Raw genomic sequence first — 21,055 nt, 5'->3', positions numbered from 1 at the left:
TTGCCTTTATGTTCTCATTCTTTTTATTCATTTAAGAAGACTGTTGCACAATTAATAATTATAAATGAGTTGCTATGGGAGTGTTTCGAGCAAGTAGACTGAGCCCATCTTGTTCTCATTCTTCTGTTTAATTTAAGAACAGTGTTGCACAATGAATAAATATAGTAGAGTAGAGTCTTACCATCTAGGCTAAGCCCGTCCTATTCTCAATCTTCGCATTCTTTCAAGAATAGTGTTGCACAATGAATTAACATAACAGAGTTGCTATAGGCAATGATTTGAGTATCTGGGCTAAGCCCATCTTGTTCCCATACTTCTTCTTTATTTAAGAACAGTGTTGTGTAGGTAACATATAAAGCTGAGTTGATGTAGGAAGTGTGTGGAGCATCAAGGCTAACCCCATCTTCTATTCATTTCTCTTTTCCATTTAAGAACAGTGTTGCACAATAAAAAAGCAGTGCTGCTATAGGACGTGCTTCGAGTATTTGGGAAAAATCCACCAAGTCAATTTTTCTGTTTTATTGTCATAACTTTTTATCACAATTTGTTTGAGTCTTCTTGTTTATGTTGTCAATTTCCCTTTTTGTTTTTCTTTGCACAATTTCAACAATTTGTACAACTATAACAAAAACTGATGACGGGACCTTGAATCAAAATAGATTTTAGTGCGCGACGTTCGCCGATCTCCGCACGTCACCAAATGCCATCTAAAAAGACCAAATGAATATTTTTGGCCCGTATTTGTATACGATTTTTCGATTCGGTTCGGTTCTGTTCTGTTCAGTTCTATTTTCTTTTGCTTTTTCTTTTGAAATATTTTTCAAAATGCTCGTTAGAGAAAAATGCAGTTGCTATAAAATACAAATGCCTTTGTATCAGATAAGTTAGATCCGAACTCAAGTGGCGCGCCACAAAAGATTTAGATTTATATTCACCGCAAATGGAAATGAAATGAACCACGAAATTGAATTCTATGCCATGTTAATTTTAATGGAACAAATAAGAAAACTGCCACAGCAAAACTGAGTGCATGACTACAAAATACCCGGAATTATGGAAATGTTTGCTTTCAGCTTATCTTATTGATATAATTATTGTAGAACACAATAAAATTTGTGCAACTACAAGAAAGTTTTTATGACCTCTTAACCAGATATGATTTACAATTAAGAAACTAAAAAAAAGAGGTGTTTTATATATTGTATCATGTCCGTAAATCCAACAAAAGTTTTCGGAGTACGTTTCGAGCCCATGTCTAGCATTAAGGTTTGCTTTATAAACCTTTTCTACATCTGGAAACTTCGTTTAATCTTTCAATTAAATATATTTACATATGTATATATTTTTAATTTGACTTTTATGCAGACAATTTGAAAAATCTCGTTATATTTTCAAACATCCAATAAAAATTTGCTTTGCACCAAACCAGTTTTCCTTTGTGTTTGGAATTCCTGGACCCAAGCGGCTCGGTTCGAAGTCGATTTGTAGCTTTGTTATATATAGATATAGGATAAATAACAAATAACAAATAACAAATCTACAATTCTAGCTCCCGCCTAACCGACCGAAGGGCGCACTCGTATAAGCGAATATAAGCTAAGACTATCTAGTTACAAAATAGTTTAGAATAGATGACTTAATGCGGGGAAGAGAGAATAGGAGCAGTATACCCTGTTATAAAAGTTGTAATTATCATTCTTGGTTTGGAGCAAGCCACTGACCAACTACAAGAATACCTGCACGAGTTTGAGACGTGGGCATCAAAGTGGCGAATTGCCATCAACAGGCAAAAATCGATATGCTGCACATTCGCGATCCGGAAAGATACCTCGCCAGGAGTATTCCTCCAAGGCGAACTTCTTGAGCATAAAGACGGCCATCGCTACCTGGGAGTCTACCTTGATCGCAGGCTCACTTGGAGCAAACACATCGCAACAACATGCCACAGCGTACGTCAAAAACTAAAAAGTATGGCTTGGCTCCTTAAGGCAAGCAGCAAGCTTTCTCTGAGCAATAAGGTGCTGCTTTATAAAACCCTCCTGGCCCCAGTCTGGCGCTATGCAAGCCAAATTTTCGGCACGGCAGCAAAATCCCACTTGAGGAAAATAAGTGTCTTCCAAGCGAAGGTACTCAGACTGAGTGCTGGGGCTCCCTGGTACATCCGCAACCGGGCCCTAGCAAGAGACCTAAAGGTCCCCTTGGTGGGCGACCTCTTACGTCAGCAGTCCACCAGCTACATGGCCCGTCTTTCTGCCCACCCCAATATATTGGCTAGAAGACTTTTCAGAAGAAAGCGACGGAGACTTCGCAGAATCCACCCCATCGACCTCCCAAACCGGGTAATCATTTGAAACAAAAATAAATAAAAATAATAACAATCATACTAAAATATAATGTATATTGAATAATTATAAAACTTAATAGGTAATATTAAGTATGTCTATCCCATTATAGTCAAGCTAGGTTAAGATGCTCATGTATAGTATCAATAAATTAGCTAATAAACAGAGAAAAAAAAAAAAAAAAAAAAGGTTTGGAGCATACTTATAACCAGACAGTTTTAAAGATATTTTGTAGTATTTTAATTACAAACTCCACAAAGGAGCACTCTTTTCTAAAGTCCAAATGATTGACATTTGTTGAATCTAATTGCTTTTTTGTAGCTTAAAAATTATTTAAAAATTATAGAAATTTAAGATCAACAAATTTATTACTTGCTACACAAGTTTTCCAAGTTACTTTTTGCATCTCAAATTTGGGCTAAACGTCAAATCCGTATAACATATATTCCTTAGATATAATTGGCAGAAAATAACTTTTATGCAGAACAAGAACTAAAACATAGACCAGAACATGGACCTTTATAGTTAGTCAATTAGCTTTTGTTGTTGTTTTTGATGTTCTTGTTGTTGTTGTTGCTGTTGGTTGGTCTTGTTGTAAAAATTGAAGCGCACATCGCTTGTGTGCAATCTTTTTTATATTGCATTTTAATCGAACATCGCCCGTGACAGTTAACTGCTGAGTTTATACATGGTCCATTAATTGCTCGGGGATGCCAACCAAAAACTGATAAAAAAGTTCAAAGTTAAAAACGAAAGAGAAGACAAACCAATTTGCGAAGAGTTGTCAAAAAAAAAATAAGCAAAAATTGTTGGGAGATACTTTGACAACAAGTTCATGTAAAAGTCAAAACATACATAAATTGGCTTGGGTTCCCGCTGCGAGTATTTGATCTAAAAATATTTTGATGTTCCGTGTGCAAATATAAGTCAAATCTTCAATTCATTGCTGCATTGTTTAAATGTTAGATTCATTGTGACCCCAATAGTTATATCGACAATGATAATTGATTTTATATTTTAAATGTGTACCGCACCTCTACGCGATTCTCACAAAATCAAGTAATGCTTATTCGAGTTTGTGTCATTTTTTGTAATATGAGGAGGAAAATAAATATGAGTTGGAAATTCAAATAGTTTTCACGCCGACATAGCTGGTATACCTTTGATTTGCACCCGCCCCAATTTGGTCCCTCTTTCGACTCTCTTGGTAATCTCTCTCCCTTTTACATACTCTCTATGCCTCTCTCTCTCTCTCTCTCTTTTCCTGCACTGTTGTTTTCCATTTCGCTTATATACTTTTACTAACATTCTCACTGCCTTACCCCTGCGTTCGCTCCCTCTCTATTAATGTGTTTCCACTCGCTATTCGTCTCGCCTTCTTATCGCCTTACTATGCAGTTCTCATAGCCTCTAGAACGTCTGATGTGATGTTTTCTTCAGTGGTATACAGTTCCACCATTAAGTTTTTGTTTTTATATTTCGTTATGGTATTTGCGGAAAAGCGGGGAAACTGTAATGCCTCTTCTCCAATTAGATATCAAGTCGATTGGCTCGTGTCAGAAACGACAAATATAATGCGATTCCTCAAAGCCATAACAATAACAATAAAAATATCAAGCGCAAACGAAACAAAAACCCCGACCAGATGTCAACAGCGACAAAAACTGGTAAAATGTGGTCAGTGCAATATGCGGACGACGTAATAGCCCACGTATTATTTATTTTATGTTATAAATAGAAGCCAACAAAATAGAAAAACAAAAAATATAACAAAGTAAAGAAAAATAGAGAAAAGAAAAGCAAACGAGTGCGTGCTTCAGTCAGGACTGCGCGACTTCATGATACTCTGCAGCCGGTCAAGGAAGTTATCTCAAGAGAACAATATTATTTATGTGTGTGCATTAATACGTGTACCAGAGTAAAGATTTTGTGTGCCCAGCTCAGATCAGGGCTCCCTACGCAAGAGTTCTGCTCGCCTTCGTCCGAAATGGAGGCCAAGCAACTATTCCTGACCTAGGGAGTCCCAGGCGCAATAGACAGTTCTTGTCCAAGTTCCGCTCACTCTCTATTGTGATTATGATGATCTACATGATGATTATATACTTTAAGATGCACTATTGGACCTATTCTAAAAGCACGAAAAAAGTCACGATAAAACCCAAAAAGGCACAATGAAGTCCAAGAAATAGCTAGGTCAAATATTGGAAATAATATATCAATATTATCCCTATCCCGAATAATTGATAGAAACGCCTCATTTGTCCATGTTTAAAAAATTAATCAAAAATCAGTAAAACGACGTAAAGGACAAAAAACCAACCAAAAACAAAATGTTCATTGAAAAAAACTAGAAAACTTATATATTTATATATATAAATCAAAAAATATATTATATATATTATGAAGGATGTTTCAAGCTGACCCGTTTCATACAACTTCACAATACCCTCGCCACACACCTTTAATAGTTACAGGGTATTATGATGAAAGAAAAAAATGGACAGAGAAAAGCAAAAAGCGAAAAGCAACTTGCAGATAAGACTAATTCAAGCGAAATGTTTTCTCTTTTTCGAGAATCGCAACAAAAACAATTGAAATGCGAGTGAAAACGTAACAAAACGAGTGAACAGACATAACAAAAACGAAATTTTAAATCAAATGCAGATGATTTTAGAGGCAGGTGAAAACAATGACAGTAGACTATGTGTGTGTGTGTGTGCGTGAGTGTGTGTGTGTGTGTGTGTGAGTGTGAGTGTGCGTGTGGGTTGGCTTATGGGCTTGTGTGTGTTGTGTTGTGCTGATCCATTAGGCAAAAGATGGCCTGAATCAGCCTAATGACGAATCTTGGACAAGTGTGAAAACTCAAATGGAAAGTGAGTCCAGAATCCGGCATTGACAGCTCAATGTCGCTGGGAATTTGATAGATGGGTGGCTCATATTACTGTTGTTGTTGTGGCTTCTATTGTTGTTGTTGCTGTTGTTTTTATTGTTGCTATTGTTGGTGGCACGTCAACTAGCAAAGCTGCATAATTGAATCAGTGCGAAAATTCAAAGAGCTTTTAGCTATTTGCAAACTTAAATTGACGATGACAAAAACCCAAAAGAACACAAAGAAAAGTATAAACAAAAATTTAAAAGCTAAGATCAGCTAAAACTGCACATCGCAAATAAATTTAAGCTATTCAACATTTTCAATACAGAAACAATCAACATTTTTGTCTTTGGCTGTTCGATGATTAAATATATAATATATAATATATAATATATAATATATAATATATAATATATAATATATAATATATAATATATAATATATAATATATAATATATAATATATAATATATAATATATAATATATAATATATAATATATAATATATAATATATAATATATAATATATAATATATAATATATAATATATAATATATAATATATAATATATAATATATAATATATAATATATAATATATAATATATAATATATAATATATAATATATAATATATAATATATAATATATAATATATAATATATAATATATAATATATAATATATAATATATAATATATAATATATAATATATAATATATAATATATAATATATAATATATAATATATATAATTTTTATTCGAATCTTTAACAGCTATTCCGATTTGCGATGCGACTGTACAATAAATAAATAATGACTCATATAAATTGTATAATTAGAAATATAAATGTCTCAAATCTCTCAATAAAATGCCAAACCTATTCGATCATTGTCCAGCAATATATAAACAATATAAAAATGCCCTCTGTTTATAGTAGGAACTTAATTAAATCGAACTATGCCCAGATATTAAATGGTTGCATTTGTGAATGCCCGTCACGTCGTCGCCTGTGCTGATGCGATATGGTGACATAATTTAAATAGTTCACATAAAAAGTATTAAATCAAAATTGAAATGCAATAAAGCGGTAAGCGCTAAATAATTGACATGTCCCCTCTTTTGGCAAACAAAACGCATTTTAAATTTAATTTGCCAATATTGTCAGACCAAATATACGATGTGCATACACGCAGACCCACAAACATGCCCACCTATATACGCATATACATATACATATGTATATGAGGAATAATCTCGACTTTATGCATGCATATACATATGTATGTGTATATACACCTACATACATATATGAATACCGCTAGGCGCATGTGTGTGCCTGTATTTATTCAAAGCTCATATCGTGCATAGGCACGTCAAGGCACGTGCGCGGCTTAAAAGTTGGCAAAATGAATACTGAAACGAGAATCGCAAATCACAAGCGCAAAATTTATGCACGTGACGAATTCGGTTGACCCGGCTAAAAAGAGCGCGTCTGACGCACTAAAAACGAAGCATTAATTGATTAATTATGCAAATTTAAATGTCATGCTGGCCAAAACAAACAACAACAGCACAAAAAAGAAATAAGAAAAAAAAATCGAATATTTCGAATTGAACTGGATTAGAGTGCTGCAAAATGCTTAACCAATGAATACACTATTTAGAGCCATCATCCTGTCATTTACAACACTGACACCAGCTGTAACTGGAAACTGAATAGCCATCTCCCCCAACAACTGAACAGTCACGGCTCGAGCGAGCAGGCTGTCATAGCTAGAGCTTCTGGCCTTTGGTTAGCTTAATTGTATTAATTCACTAAAATTTATTATATTTAAATTCTTTTTAACTGATGTTACATATTCGATAGACTTTTACATTCTGTAGAACTTTAACTCTCGTTTTGCATATTTAGGGATTAAAGTTTTCAGGCAATTTATCTACATTGTAAATATTTAAAATGTGAAATTCAGTTGTAACATTCTTACAACGCATACTATAGATATTTGTTATGCCTTCTTTGATGGCACATTGTCTGGCATTGTTTCTATTTGGTGAAACTGTGTTGTAAAACGCACTCATGTGCGTTGGCATATACCAAATTAGTGCTGCAACACGGTTCAAATTTACATTTTTTTTTAGCTAAATGCATACAAAATCGAAATCATGCAAATAAAATTGATATTAATATTTTCTCATTCACATTGCCTACGCACAAATTTGTAATTTCATCTTATATCTTGACAGACATTTTTCTCGCTTAAGTTCCAACTAAGTTAGTTCAAATGCTGAGCCCTGAGCGTTCTAGCTCTAATTAGTTATGTATATCTTTTAAGTGCTCACTAAATTTATACTTAGCTATATGTGCCGTAAAGTGGTTATGACTAAATGCAAACAGTTACGTTTGATGCAATTGTTGATGACAATTTCATGGGGTTTACGCAACGCTAAGCTCGGATGTAAATCAGTAAAGTGCCTTAATGCATGACAGTGTGCGTGACAAATGCTTGATGCCCATTGAAAGGGTATATATAGCGTTGAAATTCAGCAGCAAAGCCGCCAGACAATTACACATAAACAAACAGCAGCTCACAGGCTCAGTCATTCCCATGCACCAGTTACAGCACTCGTAAACTCGTACACACACACACAAGCACACATTAACACATTTTTAAAAACCTCTCACACATACAGGCACACTAATTAAGTGGCTTTGGCTCGCTTGGCCAGCAGCATTGCGCGTGCCAATGTCCAGAGTTTCCACCTGTTCGTATACGTAATTAATTCCATTATAATCTCTTACGCATAATAAAATAACAGAGCAAACAACGTAGAGCAAAAACAACAATAACAACGTCAGGCAGCAGGCAGCAGGCATCATAATACATTTCGCCTTGTCCCAGTGTCCACATTCCATGGATCTGGGTTCCAGTCCAGGGCTATGAAAATCCTCAACATGCGCCTGCAATTAATTGACACTGAATTCATTTTCATTGAATTAAATTATATCGTATATGTCGGGCTGTATATGCAAATACTTGTGTATATATTTATGCTGGCATAATTTGCCTTCGGCTCGACTCTAAAAATATACGAAAAAATTGAAGACGGCATGCCACTGGCACTGCCACTCCCTCTCCCGCACACAACGCCCCCATAGCCATATAGCAGGTCATTCTAAAAGCTCATAAATATTTGTTGTTCGGCTTTTTGCGCGATTTTTATGAGGTTCGGCCGAATTTTGTTCATAAACAAAAGTTAAGAAATTGATGGACACTGGCAACAAATGATGGCTAAATAATAATAACAAAAGGCAACAACAATAATAACAAAAACAAAAAAACAAATGGATGCGCCAGCTAACAACAAATGCATAGTCCAAATTAATTGTGTAAATAAACACAGGCAATAAAGCTAAAGCGAAAAGAAAGCAAGTAAGAACGTTGCCCACAAAAGCTACCGACTGCTGTATACTCTGTAGGAAGAGCGCAAGCTGTGTAGGCAAGGCTAATTTGTGGGCGTGCCATTGTCATTGCCAATTTTGCATATGCCTTACAAGAAGTGAAACGTAAATCTATAAACCAAATTTTTTGACTTACAAATTTAATTTCCCATATATTGAAGACTCACGGGGGTTGGAACTCTAAGCTTCATACTGAGTGTGTCAACGTTTGATCAACGTTCTTATCAAGTGATAAATCTTGTAGATGATATCATAATTTGTTCATGTAACGTGTAAAACATAGAATGACCCGACCTTATAAGTTAGATAACTATATATTTAATCAGTATCCACAGCTGAGTCGATATAGCCATGCCCCTTTGCTCGTCTGTCTGTTTCTATGCAAGCTAGCAATACTGAGAATTAAAGTTAGCAAAATCTGATCAACATCGATCAACTATATCATATAGCTCTGTAGGGAGAATCGGAAAGAATCGAAAATTGAGTTATTATATTATCAAATTTTCTACTTTTTAAGTTACGAAGCAAAGTTCGGCATTCGGGAGTTTCTCTTTTCTAACATATCTGAAAAGCCTTATCGGATCGTATTTGTTTGTTATATGTTATAGAAACGTTCGGAAACAAAGCTTACATATAACAACATTTCTGAGCCACATGTCCACAAGCGTATTTCATCTTTGGTGTGCTGCATATAGCAGCACTTTCATGTTTTGATTTCTGATTTTTGAGGGCGTGTCTAAAATATTTGTTTAGCTCAACCAACAAACAAAATGTTGCCTTCTCTAGATCTCTGTGAGTTATAGAATTTAACGATTTGCGTGGGCGAAAACAAATCTTAACACTAAAGCCCGCACGTCTCTACACTTCCCCATTCTACAAACAATTGCTTCTTATATAACAACAGTATTTATCTTAAAGAACAGCTTGCCAAAATGTACATATACCCAGCAACAAGATTTTATTTTTGAAATTGTGCTTGTAATATTGAATCTATTTTCGCAGCAAATGTAGAAAATTTAATATCATAACAATAGCATGATAAACACAGCAGATAAAGAAGAAGAAAAACAACAGAAATTTATTTAATGCAATTAAGGTAAAATAGAAACATGTGTTTTGGCTTTGTTTGGAACTTGAAAGCTTTTATACGAATATTTTGAAGCACCTGAAGGATAAATATGTATTAAATTTGTTTTCGAGTCGTTGAATATCTGAAGGGATTGAATTATCTTTCTGCATATGTAGTTATGCACTAAGTGAATAATGCACTTACACGTATTTGGATTAAGTATGAGAGGAGAATGGATTAACCGTAAAACGAGAGAGAGAAATACAAAAAAAAGGAAAGTAAATTCGAGTGAGAGTAAGCTTTTTAGATTACCAACGCAGCTAGTTATTGTTCTTCCTAATAGTAAACCATGAAAGCCTGTAAGTCCTACTTGAATCCATGAGAATCGCATAGTAGGGCGATATTTAAAAATAGGTTCTTGTTTGATTTGGAGCGGTAAAAGTTATCATGAATTGAAATAGGCATGGCCTGCATTTGTATAACATACGCCGCGTATATTGCCCGGCCTAGCAGGGGACTTACTTACTTAAATGAATGCTTAATAAATGTCTGTGCATGCCTCTGATGGTGGCATAAGCATTAGTTGCAAGCTGAGCGAGCGACAGTGAAGCCACTTTTTCGAGGAACGCACACGAAACAAGGTCGGTAACAATGTTGTTTTCTGTGCTGTGCGCGATATGAGAATAGGAATGAGAACCCTGCTGGCACAAAACATGTGCAACAATGTTTTTATTTGCCAGCGCTTATTTTTAGTTACTTTTTTGTTTTTTTAATATTTTTTTTCCCACTTTTTTTTTTTTTGACAAGGTTCGTGTCTTGCCTAAGCGGCGTCTGGCGTGAAAATAACTTTCTAAATAAACGCAACGTAGAGTTGGCAGCAAATGGGGGCAAGCTCACAGCTACACACACACAAACACACACACACACACACACGTAACACACACAATACACACATATGTGCAACACTCTATACCCATAGTTTGCTGCCTGAGCATTTTCGTGACGGTTTTTGTGATGGCGCGGAGTTTTCCTTGTATCGTTTTCGTTTTATTGCTGTGCAGATTAGAGTTGCGAAATTGTTAAATTTTCGTTCTTTTGTTTTTTTAGCGTTTTGCTTTTAATTTGTTTTCACTGCAGCTGCAGCAGCAGCTTTGACTTCTTTGTCCAATTTGAGTCACATTTTCCATTCCGTCCATGAGCTGAACCCTTTGCACTAGGAGAGCACTCTCTAGCCCTCTTCTGGCGTCAAATAATTGGCAACTCGCTTAAATAAGGATTTATATTCGACTGGTTAATGTGATCATTTTGGGATGAGAAACGAAACAAATTAAATTACCAAAGCCATTTTAAAAACTAAACCACTTAGTTTCTGAGATTTCACTTAACAATGCGAATATTATTCAATGTTTACTTGCAAAATTAAATATGTTTTGGTTTATTATTTAAAATAGAACATCTGGAGTATGGCTTATACGAAAATACACAACAAAATAGTTTGACACATTCGAACTTTTGTATTAATTATCAATTTATCGATAATTATTAAAAAGCTACACCGTGCTAACACATAATCATTACCAATCACACCTAACAGCACCATAGAACAGGGTTGTAAAATCGCCAAAAGAAGTGGTTGTTTCTGTTCACAGTTCGAACCAACTTTCTGGCTCAATTATGCTTTTCTTGGCGATTCGTTTGGCTTAAGATTCGGTTCAATATTTTGTGATTCCAGCCTTTGGTTTGCAGCCTTAAAAAGGGAATACATTTTAAGAACAAATAAATATGCCTCGGTCTCCACTTAACTTTAATTTAATCGAACTGGCGTTATAAGCAAATCTCTTAGGAAAGTAAATACTGTACGAATTCATAGAATTTCTTTCTTAAAGCATCACCTGTCAGCCTATTATTAAGCAGAGATGATACTTGTGAAATTAAATTAAATGGTGTTTGTAGCAACACCGAAAGCTACTCTCCACAGAGATTCTGGTCACATTGCTTGGCAAATTCCGTTACGCATCTGCAAGCACTTCAGGATGCCAAACAACCACATGTGGCAGGTGGCAGGTGGCAGGCGGCAGGCGGCAGATGGCAGGTGACAGTCAGCGGGTAGCCGGCGTATTTTACATACGACGAATCCTAAACGTTGTCGTCGCCGGCGGCGGTTCGCTGCAAATTATGCGATGCGCTTGCAATTTGCCGCTTGCTGTGTCATGTGTTAATATTTCACACACGCAATCGCACATACACGCACACACAGACACGCACATACAGACACCCACACACATGCTATAAAATTTAATTAATGCGCAGGTGTTGCAGCGGCAGCAAGCCGCAACAGGCAGAAGACTTGTTTAAGCCGCGACGCCGCGTTCCCTAAAGGCTTCGGCTGCTTATTGCATCAACGGGCTGGATTCGCGTTTTCACATTGCCGTTGCTCCTGTTGCCTGCAAAGTGCTTTGTTAATTAGCCAACTGGCGATGCTGCTTTTCCAGCAATAATTTGCGCCCGCAAGTATGCAACACATTTGGTGCCAACAAGCGTGGGGGCGCCCCAGGCTATGTGCGTGTGCGCCTGCATTGTATTTCGCACACTATTTGTCAATGTCAGGACAGCACATAAACGCATCCACACACATGCACCCACACACACACGCACCCACACAAACACAAACGCTTTCACACGCAGGCAGGAACACACAAAGTGCTTGGGTAGTCAACAACTACTTTGGTGTGGCCGCAGCTGCATCGCGTTTCGCTAAATGTTAATGCAACCCAGTGACCCACAGAGTGGGGCATCAACATGCCCCCATTTGCCTGCTGCCCCCCCTGCTGCTCACTGTTCCCCTATCGTTACTCAATGGCGTTGGCGCATCAACTGGCCAACAGTTTACACAACGTGTTAATCAAATGCAACGCTCAAAGTGTCGCTCATTTGGTTTTTCATAGCAGCGGATAGCAACGGCATGTGGCTAGACTGTAAAAGAGCAACGCTGGCCATGCCTCTGGCACTCATCAATGGTGCATCAATCAGCGACCGGACAACAACAAATGCCAGCCAGACACAATTGCCCAACGGCCCACTGCATGGGCATGTGTGTGAAATGATTAGCCAGTACGGGCCATGGCAAACATGGGTTGAAAAAACTCTAATTGTTAAATATGCTTTTTCCTTTCTTTTTTGGCTAAAAAGCTGAAAATGTCTTTAATCAGTACTAGAGCATAAATGCCTTAAAACAATTAGTTTTTATATCCAGTCGGGTTTCTTTTCTCTGGGCAAGGTTAAATGGGGCCAGAAGCAGAACATGTCGCGCGTTGCAGGGCCTTGCAACAGAAGCTTTCTTAGCACAGTTTCAAATTTTTTATTTATTGTCAACTCTAATAATTCTATGTTCTTATTGATTATAATCGATAACATAGTGTTGCGGAAATATTGCAGACACTGTTTCACTTTGTGCAGCAATGCGTTTTTGCCTCTTTGAGCTCTCTGCGATTTTTCTCTTAAGTTGGTTGCAATAATAACAGGGCTGACAACTTTTTTTTTTTGGGTCTTAAATAACGAAATATTTATTTTACCTATGGTAAACATTTTGTGGTACTGTTCGAATCCAGCGCATAATAAAATAAATTAAAGAAAAAATCAGTTTATACAAACATTTTATAAAATTTTGCTGTTTCTTAAAGCCTTTTATTGAAAGGTAATTACATGCAAACTTCCACAAATACTATGTTAATGATCGCAAAGCCTTTTAAGCAGTTTTGAAATAAATCAAATAGATTTTGTACTTCTGAGCCTTAGCTGAAGAGTTATTGAATTTGTTAATACAACAACAATGTTTTTTAAAATAATTTTTGATGTATTTCTTAAACAATTTTTTACATAATCTTGACTGCGCTTAAAGTGATTTTTGGAATATGTGTTTTTTCAGCTTTTCATTTTGTTTTAATGCATATGAGCTCAGGTTCACGTCTTGAAATTTGTCATTTGATTAGTTTTTAATTCTAGTTTCTAGTCATATATTAAATGAGAGCTCTGCGGGCACGCGCAGCTATATCTAAGACCTACAGGTGCTTGCTTTATGCGTTTGGCCATTAAAACAATTTTACTAGCCAATAAAAAATGTGCTTTAATCGCTGGCCACACTGAAAACGGTTGCGTAATTTTACGACACTTAAATTGCGGCAGTGAGAAATAAAAAAAAATCGATGTGAGCTGCTGCCCAAAAGAACTTGAAATGCATTTCAACGCTGAAGCTGAATAAAAAATCTGTCGTAAGCATTTTTTAATATATATTTGCTTTCTAAGTACTTATATATCAAGTTAATATGTTGCTGCACACCCAAACAGATACACACATAGGCAAACACACCCAAAGGGCAAATGTATTTGGGTTGGGTGCTGTATGTGCGCGCCCTAAACTATGCAACACATTTAGTTTGCATGTTTGTGCAACGCATCTTTTCTAAACTCTGTGCAGAGCGCGAAAGTGGGTAGATTTGTTTTGTGTTTGCATATGATAATGATATTACAATCGTTTACATTTGATTTATCAATTAATTCAATCTACCTTAAACCGTTTTAGGAATTTAGCTTTCTACTGGGCGTAGCTTTATCGATATTGGCTGGTATTTCCGGCCTTGTCTAAAGCTTTCTGCTTCAAAATTTAGACCAAATTTCATCAGATCATTAGATCAAATTTCATCTAAGTCTACCCTTACTATCTTGTACTGTACTTAGACAGTTATACTTGATACAGATTTTTGAAAAAGAGCTTGAATTTTGAATTTAGAAATAAATGTAGATAATATAAATAAATATATCTAAGTTTAAATTTAATTTTGATATATTAAGCTATTAAGTAAATAGACCTCCAATTTCATAACTATCTTTGCCACGCCCACACACCTCACTAGAACAACAATTGTGTCCATCATTTTTTTTTTACTTGTAAAAGCCCTGCAAACAGGGTATCTAACAGCATAAGCTGTCGACTGAAACGCTGGGTTTTTTTTATTTTAGCTCAGCCGCCGTCTGTCTGCACCTCGGCGAGGGGGCTAGGGGGTGCGAGGAGCAGCAGCCGAGCAAAGCGCAGCGCCCTGAAATGTATGCGAATTTGCATAGAAAATAGACAGTTTGGAAAATTGCATTCCATGTTGATAACTTAAGGCCAAAGCAGGCGTTGTCGACGACTCTGACGTAACGTTCAGCAGTTCGTTTCTGTGCTATGCTGTGTGTGTGTGTGCGAGTGGAGTGTGTGTGTGTGTGTGTGCGTGTGTGTGTGGAGAGTATGTCCTGATTGTCCTGATGCTCGACGCCAGCTGTAACTGAAACGGGCTTCAAGCACGCAACGCATGTGCATAAATAACTTGTTTAAATTTTATGGCAATGGCCATGGACAGGGTCCATCCAGGCAACTGTAACTCCTACCGCACCTATGGCAGCCATAGCACCTCCTGCACTTGTCACCCAATTTATAAAGGACGGCGATCCGCACAACTAGGCACTTATAAACGTTGCCTGGCCGCACCTTGAGCGAAATGCAATTTAGCACACAGCCAAAGAACGTTCCAGTTGAAGTTGAAGTTGATATGCTGTCAGAGTCTGTGCCCAGGTTGATTGTGACCAGGTCCAGTTGCCCGCCGCCCGCCCGCCCGCTGCCTTCTATTCTGTGTCCTTTGCCGCAGCGACGCGAGCCTGCATTTTTAAGTCAAACTCACAAATAGTTCAGGTATACCCATACTCTGTTGGCATAACCTATATATTTCGGCAGGATATGCTGCTCCAGTAGATGAGTTTTTTTTTATGGCAAAGGTTTCCAAGCAAGTAATCTTGAGTTTATTACAAGCAAAGAATATTTTGAAAATAAAATTATAATTATTTAAATATTTTCTTTGAGTTCCATTTGAGTAGAGTTTGCTGACATATTGTTATTTTGTAAGCCCTTTAAATGATCATCAACTCGCTTCTAGTTAGATATTAGATTAGTTTGGTTGAAAGTTTGTTTTTGGCAATATGAAGCACAGACCTGTAGCATCTTTAGGTACAGGGTATATTTTTTGCTTGCCCACCTACAAACGATTTGAGCATTCCTACTTGTGCTTTCCTTTTCGGTGTGTCTGTGTAAAGTTTTGTTTATCGTGTGCAGCTGCTTTGCCATTTCCCCCCTTTTGACTGTCCCTGTGTGTACACGGAGCAGCAGCAGCAACAAAATAAAGTCAAATAGTTACAGGCGTATCATTTCGAGCAATCTGACTAGGTTCCCAGGAAGCCAGCCAGCCGGTCGGTCGGCCGTCGAGTCGGTCCATTCCATTCAGTCAGTCTTTTTCAAACAAACAGTACGTAACTTCGCCTAGTTTTTGCATCAATTTCTTTTCTATTTCTTTTTTTTTTTCTTCTTGTAAGTCCCTAACGCTACGCCTTATGACACTGCGAAGACGAGAAAGTCGAGGTATATCCACATCTGTGATCGAAAAGTCGAAAAATAAATATAAATGTAATAAATATAAACCCCCCCTAGATGGCAAGCCTGTTGTGAAGCGAGCCGCTTTGAAACTCAAATTTGAATAGTTTATTTACCGCAAACCGAACCTCATACAACAGTTGGATAAAAAATGACGAATGAAAACCTAAACCGAACCAAATACATCCAAAAAAGGGTTGGGTTTCGTAAAATTTTCTATTATAGACATCCTGATACTACATTACAAAACCTCGTTAAATATGAATTCTTGGATTCATAAGTATGGAATACTAGGTTTACGAATCGAAACCGTGCAAATTAAATACAGAAAATTTCAGATGGTTTCGCTGCCACGATTCTGACCACGGAAAATATCGTATTTGACGGCTGTCAAAACTATCTATAATGACACTATTAAAACGTTATGCAACACTAGTAGCTAAGCCATACAAGACTGTTCGCAACTGTGACATGCTGTTGCACAAAAAGCACGTGTCCGTCTTAGCCACTTTTAGCGGCACAGGGTATACAGAAATGTGAGGAAAAGCTCAAAAGCCGCTACGTGGATTTCAGCAAACTCGAGTCCAACTTGACTGGGGGCACAATTTCTTTAAAAATTTAAAGTTCGCCTTAAACGATGCTTAAATGCTGGCTTATTGGGCTAGGGCAGGCCACTTTTAAAGCACCTTACCAGCTAGACAATTTAAAGTTGCCGACTTGCCAGCCAATTAGATGGGAAAGCAGCGACGTGCGTTGGTCTTAGCTTGAGAAAATGGCACAGCTACTTGACTTGTTGTTGCTGTTGCACGTTGTAGTTGTTGCACGTTGTTGTTGCTGTAACCACTGAGCCTCTCACTAATTATGCAAAAATTAGTTGCATCTCGGGCACAACAGACAAAAAAAAAAAAAACTGAACTGGAACGCGGCCTGCCAGCGACGACATATAAAAACAAGCAAGCAGAAATATCAACGGCATGCCGAATATTAAATACCCTTTCGAGTATATATAAACACAAAACGAACACGATTTTCCGCCTTTTTTTCTAACTGTTTGAATAAGAGAGCTTATGTTCAAAAGCTTTTGCCTAAATCGAGGAGTATGTTGGAGAACGTGAGTTTAATGCAAACAGCTTTTATAATCTACAATATCGTAATATTCCTTTAAATAAACTAAATGCATGATAGTATAGAAACTGGTGGATGAACATGGACGAGCATGATTGTATTAATGACAATAAATCTCTATTTATAATACTGTTTGTCCTGACTGACTATTTGACTGACTGATTACCGTAAGGGCTAGGAAGTTGAATTTTTCACTGTAATTTCCTTATGTGATGAAGGTGCACGCTAAGACGGGGTTTCGGAAAATTCCACCCGCAAGTGTGGAAAAAACACGAAAAACTTTTATATGAAACTTATTTGTTTAACATCCGATCGGCCTCAAACCTCAAAATTTCCAAGATCTTTGTTCAAATTCATTTCACGGGTGCTTCACACTTTTCGAAAAAATACATTCCTCCTTGGTGGAAATGGGAATCAAAGATTTGGTGGGTGACATTTCGCACTCAAATTCATTATCAAGGATCTATATGAAAAATCATTTGAAACGTGTTTCACATTTTTCGCAAAATCAAAGCTTCATCGGTAGTTCGATCGGATTCAAGCCCATTTTCAAAAGATATTTAAGACAATTTATTTTATACGTGCCACGGGCAAGGCCGGGGTATATCCACTAGTATAAATTTATATATATATTTTTTTCTTGTATCAAAGGCAATCAGAATTTATTAAATATATATTTATATAGTCTTTGAATATATCGACTCTGTCGCATTACAAATTTGGATTTACTTGACGTCGAAAATGTTGTGACAAAAATGATGATACCTTCTGCAAGGGTATGAAATGCTGACAATTCTCTGCCTTCCTTCAGTTCTGGGCTCTACATTTTTTCGCACGTAGCTGAAAACCGCGTGCCCGCGGGTGTGTGTGTGCCTCTCACTCTCTCTGTGTGTGTGTGTGTGTGTGTGTGTGCTAATTTAGGCGTCTTTTGTTGTCTCCCGCCTGAATGACACACACAGAGTTGGGCACAGAGCGTGGGAGTGCACAAAAAATGGCCGCCTGTCGTTTGTTGTTGCTGTCGTGGTATGGCAGCTCAAAAATAATAAAAAAAAAAACCAAGCAAGGAAGATCCAAAAAAATAATAAACAACAATGCGACTTTGTCTGTGAGTGGGCCATGCGGTTGCAGCTGCAGCTGCAACAGTTACAGCAACAGAATTCTAAATAGCACAGCCACGCAATGCGGCTGCTTTCCATTGGCATGCCACAGCCCCCAGTCCCCAGCCCCCAGTCCCCAGCCCCCAGCCGGCACAGCTGCATTGCCCATCGCCCCCGGGTATTCGTGGTGCCGTTCAAGCATAACTTTCATATTCATTCATGCGTTCTTTCATTGATATTTAAGACTTAGCCTGGTCTAAAAGACTAGACAAGACCGCAAAACAAAGCCATCGAATCACATAATTTTTCCACACTTTTCGAAAAATCCGTTCCTCCTTGGTAGAAATGGAGGTCAAAGATTTGGTGGGTGACGTTTCGCGCTCAAATTCGTTTCCAACGATCTATAAGAAAAATCATTTGAGACGTGTTTCACACTTTTCGCAGAATCCAAACTTTTTCGGGTGGAATGCGACTCAAAGATTTTTTGTGCGAAATTTTAAATTGTGTCCGATCTGCTTAAAACTCATTTTCAAAGCTCTACATAAGAATGTAATGAATACGTGTTTCAGCGATTTGAGAAATTCCACTCTCAACAGTGGTAAATTGGCGGAAAACGTTTGTATGAAAGTTATTTGTTTACCGTCCGATCAGTTTCAAAATCATTTCAAATTTGCTTGAGAACATTGATTTTATGACATACGTGCCACGGGCAAGGCCGGGTTATACCCGCTAGTAATTATATATACTCCTGATCAGTTTCAATAGCTGAGTCGGTAAAACAATGCCAGTCTGACTTTTTCTGTACAAACTAGAGTCTTTGGAACAGGCGATACCTATATCGGAATTGGCCCTATATCATATAGCTGCAATGGGAAATCAAATCGGTTTTTGATGAAGAACTTTTTTGTTTTTCACGACCAAACTTGGCATTCAAAAGTTCTACTATCCTTCTTATATATGAGCTACATTTTTTCAAAATCGGACTTCTGTACAGAGAGGAAGAATAGGGTATTTAATTTTCGGCGTGCCGCTGATATATTATTCTTTTTTATTTTCTTGTTTCACATTAATTTTGATGTCTACAACGAAATTTATCTGAATCTTTTAATGTGCTTTGCTTGAAATCCTTTGCAGCCAAACGCGTTTAGATCATCATTAGCTTCATTTTAAAGTCATTTTTTGTCATATATCTTGTGCGTCCATTAAGTTGCATAATCGCTGGCTGCTCGGGTTGTTTGTTGCTTTAGAATTTGGCTGGTGTATCGCCTCGGTTTACAGAAAGCGGAGGCAAAAACTGTAGCGTCCGTTTTATTGCTCGCTAATCATCGGTTATATCGGAAGCTTCCATCTTGGCTCCAAATGATTTATGGGCCCCGCATGGATTGGCATTGATTCAATGCAGGCCGAGTGTCTGAGAGGCGGCAGCTGCCCCAAGGCCAGCAAGAAGAGAATTTGTGCGTGTGTGTGTGTGTGTGTGGGTGTATGTGGGTGGTTGGTTAAAGGTTATATATCTTTTATTTGGATTCTTGTCTTGAAATTGTTGCAGATTTTGCAACTGCCACTCGGCTATTTGTCTTGAATTACTTTTCGATTTGCACTTTACACTTCACACACACACACACACACACTCACACACACACACACACAGATAGACACCCAAATGCACTTATTTATTTGGTTTTCAATTTCGGTTTTTGGCTTTTGCTTTTGTATATTGCAGGCGAAATGCTATCGGACAAGCGCCCGAGCTGTCCCAGCCGCCCACTTCGACAGGGTCCGCAGTAGACAAATTGCGCGTAAAATAAAACTTCAATTGCAGCAATAACACTAGGAAAAACAACAGCAAGAACAGCAACAACAACAGCTGCAGTAAACAGCAGCAAAGCAAAAAGAAGAAATTGAAAAGCGTTTTAAAAACAATGAAAGTGGCAAATTCACAGCCCAGCCCTCAGCAAAAAACCCACTCCTCTAAAATCCAGCATAGCTGCGGAAATTCGCAAATATTGCGAATACGTGTTCTTGTACGTGGGTGTCTTTCTGTCTGTGTGTGTGGTGCATTTGAACATGGACAGCAACAAGAACAATAACAACGCCGCGTGTTAATGTGGTACGTGGCGAACCCAAAAGCAATATTCGTTGCATTAAGCGAGCGCAACTGCAGGAAAAGTCAAATTTTCCGCTTTTAACTGACGTTTGCCGCTGCCGCTGCCGCAGTCGCGGGCCCTTTAAGGGTCAATCGAACCCCCGAGACTCTAAACGTGCGCAAGGCGACGACAGATGAGCCGGGCAAAGGGTATACCAGGTATCGCAAGAGCTAAGCGCAGCGATTGTATTAGCAATACACTAAAAGTAGTCACAAACTGTTCTCTCCCTGCTAAGAATTTCAGTTGACTCGCTTCTTCGTCGCTAGGAAGACAGCAAGGCGATACTTTGAGCAATACATAACATCGCATGTTATAGTGGCATATAGCATATGCTAAAGCAATAGTTTCTAAATATTACTGGCTCTAATGGCCTTCAGCTTAGGCCTTCCTGGTCTGAGACTCAAACTCGATCTCTTTTGATCAGCTCAGTCATTAGGACACACATCCAAAAGGATAATTAAGCATGTTACTATCGCTAATGTATCTTCCGC

At 37.7% G+C, this 21,055-nt stretch overlaps 1 protein-coding gene across 3 annotated transcripts in view; it reads left to right on the top strand.

The window, feature by feature from the left end:
* The window catches only part of Proc-R (Proctolin receptor), a 31,512-nt gene that overhangs the window by 3,680 nt on the left and 6,777 nt on the right, over nucleotides 1-21,055 (top strand). The gene's annotated exons all lie outside the window — the stretch shown is intronic.

This window comes from Drosophila montana, unplaced genomic scaffold, assembly GCF_035044405.1.
Source record: "Drosophila montana isolate Dmon_TW-CO22-7 unplaced genomic scaffold, ASM3504440v1 contig_1624_1, whole genome shotgun sequence".
NCBI lineage: Eukaryota > Metazoa > Arthropoda > Insecta > Diptera > Drosophilidae > Drosophila > Drosophila montana.
The sequence above is the reverse complement of the archived record's forward strand: the minus strand, read 5'-3'. Positions and strand labels throughout refer to the sequence as shown.